Raw genomic sequence first — 5,166 nt, forward strand, 5'->3', positions numbered from 1 at the left:
TTCCCCTGAAGTGGTCTGCAAACTGCTCACAGAGCGAGTCTGTGGGGGTTCTTTGGGAGCTGTTAAAATCAGGGTTAAATAAATGATCTATGGTGGAAAAGAGGACCTTGGGATTATTTTTGTTATTATTGATTATTTTGGCGAAGTATGAATTTCTTGAATTCCTTAATGTATTATTGTACATTTTGAGTTGCTCGCAAAATATTTGATGGTTGATAGTATTTTTATTTTTCCTCCATCTCCTTTCTGCTGCCCTGCAATTTCTTTTGAGTTTTTTGACTTCTTCGTTTCTCCAGGGTTTTACTCTGTTGAGGGAGGCCCACCACAGGTTGATCAATCCTGGGCATGTGTATCGCAGTTAGTTGACTGCCTTAGCTGCCCAAGTGATGTCAGCCCTTTTTAGCCATAGCCAGTAATTGGTCTTCTCAGCAGTGTTAGCCAATTCTCTTATAGCCTGCCATTGTGCCTGTCCTCTGATCCCAATCTTTCTGAGCAGTTTTGCTGTTGTACTGGCAACAAATCCGCCGCACTTCCACCAGGCGCACCTTGATCTTCCAGCCTCTATCCTCTGCCTCAGCTGCCAAGTTGGCATACTGCAGCTTTTTACGCTCAAATACTTCCTCAATTACTTCCTCCCATGGTACAGTCAGCTCAATAAAGTACACAAGTTCTTGGGAGTTAGACCAAAGGACAAGGTCTGGTCGCAGAGTAGTTGTTACGATCTCTGTGGGAAAAATTAGCCTCTGATCCAAGTCCACTTGCATCTGCCAATCCCTGGCAACCTTCAGCGGGCCCAGGTCTGGGTTTGACGGGCTCGTCCTCAGCTTGTCTCCTTCCTGGACAAATGCTGATAAAAACGGACACTCCTCTTGGTTCGTGGAAGGTTGAGCATTGATGGATTTTCATTTGCGCTCAACTTTCTCAGCTAGACACCTGAAACCTGGTTGTGTCTCCATGTGTATCTGCCCTGAGTAAGGCTCGTCCTACAACCAACCAAGATGTGCTTGAGTGTGGCTGGGACTGTACACAAGGGGCAGGATGGGTCCTTTCTAAACCACAGCTGCAGATTTATTGGGGAAAGCAGCACATCGCATGTCGCTCGGATGATTAAACTTAGTCTGTTAGACTCCATGCCCCAGATAGGCTAGGGATAGGCAATGCCAGTATCCCGTCGCTATAGAGTGCAACGCTGCTGAGGCATTTGGGAAGTCCGAGCCACTTCTTAATGTAGGAGCTCACTAGCCTCTCTAGTCGATTGGAATGATTGAGCAAGACCTTGTACATTGTCAACGGCCACAGTAGTCTGGGTAATAACCCGAACTGGAAGTACCAGAGCTTCAGTTTCCCTGGGAGTGCAGTGTTGTTAATCCGCTTGAGGTCATTAGCCAAGTTCTGCCTTAGTTGTTCTACTTGTTCTGCATTATACCACCATCCCAGGCTCTTTATGGGCTTCTGTAATACTGTTGGAATTGGTTCTCCACTGATATAAAATTGCTCGGCTGTCAGTTTTCCTTTTACAATGGAGATACTTTTAAATACTCTAGGAACATCAAGTAGGCCTGCAGAGCGAGAGTGAAGTGCTCTAATAGGGTGATATGGTACTACAAGATCATTAAGATAAGATGGGGCCTGATTATTTAAGACCTTGTATGTGAGGAGCAGGATTTTGAATTCAATTCTGGATTTAACATGAAGCCAATGAAGGGAAGCCAAAACAGGAGAAATATGGGGTATAAATATAGTACTACAGTTGCCTGCTAGTACTAGGCAACTGTACTAGCAGTTGCCTAGTACTAGCAGAGGTAGAGGACCCGAGCTCGCCCGCAGGGATGAGAGGGCTTTTTTTTTTTTTTTTTAATAAATGTATGTATCTATAAAATGAAAGTGATGTTAAAGTTATTGTGTCATTCATAAATACTATTGCAGTCATGAAGTGCACCATGTTAAATAACCTGGCCACGTTGGGTAAAACCACTCTGACAGTACACAACACTGCATACATTGTTCATGAGGGAGAGAACAGCGAGCATAAAAAGCCCGTGACCTGGCTGTTCTAGTGGCAGCGACTCATTAAGAAAGTGTATCTATTACTGCCTCCTGATGGTCGCTGTCAATAAGTACAATTTTTCATATACCGACAAGAATCATTTTCACACCGATCCTGAGGTTTAATTTTTATCAGTCTGATCATGAGAACAATGATAATAATAAGCTGTTAAACACTGTTGTCAGCAGTAACCCTCATTTAATAATAATACACCAACACTCATTTAGAAAAAATGTCTAATGTGAGACATCAGCTGTATTTAGTAAAATATCTATCAGATAAACAGAACGTTTTTTTTATCATTTAATTTCTGTTTATGTTGGATGAGAAGCTCGGGTGACCAGGAGAACTAAGAAACACCCGGTACAAGTGCGGAGTCCACTGATTATATGCAAAATTTTGTTTTTACTGGATCTTTATTCAAATTTACGCATTACAGAAACGCTTTATTTTATTTTTATTATTTTATTGCCATCCAGTGGTCACTCTCAGGAACTACAACTCCATGCATACAGCACTGACAAGGACGATATTCACAATGGCATTCAGAGCTAACGTTCATCACTGATAATAAGAAAGTATTTAGTATTAAATGTCATGCAAATGACTAATATGCAGTGACCAACAGGAGTCTTGGTCCAGTCTTGATTCACATCCTGAAACTTAATAGGCAGATTTAGCCAAGCAAGTTCTTCGATACATTTTATTCAACACATTCAAAACCACCAGCAGATATCTACTATTTTACTTCCTTACAAAACCAGTGCTCTATTTAATTTTTAGATATACCTCAGTAACTGTAACCATGCATGAATCACATCATATTTAAAAACACTGTGTACTGTGTTGAGACGTCATGGGTCTAGAGGTATTGCAAAATACAGTAAAAGAACATCATTCCATGATTCAGTTACTGGAAAAATCACAACAATCATCAGTGTGACTCATGGTATGTGTCCACAGAAGCTTTTCTTTTTGCGCTTCATAGTCATTGCCTATGTAGCTACGCAACTTCAGCAGCATTACATTGGTTTTGAGATATAGGGTAGTTACTTGAGTTGCAATGTTCATAATTGCATAGAGTTTATTTCTGGCATGTTTTCAGTGCTTTTGTAAACACTCAAAAACACACTTTTTCTGAATGAAATTATCTTAAAATAGATTCAGTGTATCTACAAGAAAGTGGCATTGTTTTAAGTTTAGTCCATCAAGTCGCCAATACTGTACAAAAACAGCTTGTGGACAGTTACAACAATCACAGCCAGCAGAAAACAGACTACCTCATGGTGTTCATGCTCAGATCAAAGTGTTAAATCTTCTGGGTTTAAAGACTGTGGGTGAGTAATTTTATCAACTAGGGAAACTTTGCAGAGACTCCCAGTTCTGATCTAACAAATGAATGTCTTATTCTAATGAGATCCCAGAGACTACAAGACAAAACTGAAGGAATAAGACACAAAAATGTTGAGGTGTTTTATAACTAAAATAACTATCTGGTCTGCAGTGGGCTGGATTTAGGTAAAAATGTGACAGTAAGACTAACTTAAAGTCCATTCAGCTGGTATGGTGATTGACAGTTGAACAGATGTCGTGATAGATTAGCAAGTTTTCCAGGGTGTATCCTGCTTTGATAACCTCTCAGTTATTAGATTATAATTCATTAACTGACACACATTCATACAGTACTTTATCTATGACACCTGAGCAACCATAAGGCCCTGTACCTCCATATCCACAGCCACCTAAATAAACGGAAGAACTGAGAACTAAATACTTCCACTTGTAGAAGTTTAAGGTAGTGAGTACTTGACAGTGGCTGCTCTCTGATATCACAGTTTATCTCATCTGCTGCAAACTTACCTGCCACCAACATGAACTGAATCACCTGAGATGAACTGAGCTTCAGGGACTAATTATACTAAACTGAACACAGAGATGCTGAAGAACCAAAAGGACAAATGAAGTTTGTTGGAGTCCTGAATAAAAACCCAAACCCAGGATAAAGAGGTTCAGTGAATGGGGTGTTGAAGGTGTGGAGGTGGATCAGAGTGTCAGAGGAGACTCTGTAGAAGGACAGAGTGCCAGCGGGCCAGTCCAGATATACTGCTACAAATGGAGCTCCTGTATACCCATCCATCCATCCATTCATTCGCTTCCGCTTATCCTTTTCAGGGTCGCGGGGGGCGCTGAAGCCTATCCCAGCTGTCATAGGGCGAGAGGCGGGGTACACCCTGGAAAGGTCGCCAGTCTGTCGCAGGGCCAACACACAGGGACAGACAACCATTCGCACTCACATTCACTCGCACATTCACACCTAGTGGTAATTTGGATTATCCAATTAACCTATCCCCTCAAGTTGCATGTCTTTGGACGGTGGGAGGAAGCCGGAGTACCCGGAGGGAACCCACGCAAACACGGGGAGAACATGCAAACTCCACACAGAAAGACCCCGGCCTGATGGTGGAATTGAACTCAGGACCTTCTTGCTGTGCGGCAACAGTGCTAACCACCGTGCCACCGTGCTGCCTCCTGTATACCCTTTATATTTATTTATCTGAGGCCAGAGAACCACCCTTTTATATACCCTTTTATATTTATTTAGCTATGCTCCTCTTCTCTGAATATTTCAATATTCATATATTGAAAAATATTGAAAATATACATATATTCATATATGAATATTTCTTCTCTGAATATTTCTCGGAATAGTTCATCTCTGTTCAACAGCTTGTCTGGAAGTGCTAACATTTGCTGCTCATTCAATGCATAATCAAATCTGACCTGGAACATGCTCAGGGTACAAACATCTGTAGCAACATACACTAAGTTCTGAAATATTGTAATTGTGGTACTACTTTAGCAAAAAGCAAATTAAAAAATTCAAAGGCTAAAACGAATGGTACTGAGGGTAATGAACTCTATTGTAAAAAAAAAAAAAAAGGGTCAAATTTTACCCAGACAGTATGGGACAGTATAGAAAGGTTTCTTTAACCCTCTCAAGGCAGGCGTTGCAGATTTGCAACCGTTAAACGCTAACAACCTGATTACCCCACATACATATTTTATGAGTTTTTTTTACTCAGAAGTACCACTGCAGGTATTCTTTTGTGCATTAGCAA

Source organism: Pundamilia nyererei, unplaced genomic scaffold, assembly GCF_000239375.1.
Source record: "Pundamilia nyererei isolate P.nyererei 1_Seehausen unplaced genomic scaffold, PunNye1.0 scaffold00244, whole genome shotgun sequence".
Lineage (NCBI taxonomy): Eukaryota > Metazoa > Chordata > Actinopteri > Cichliformes > Cichlidae > Pundamilia > Pundamilia nyererei.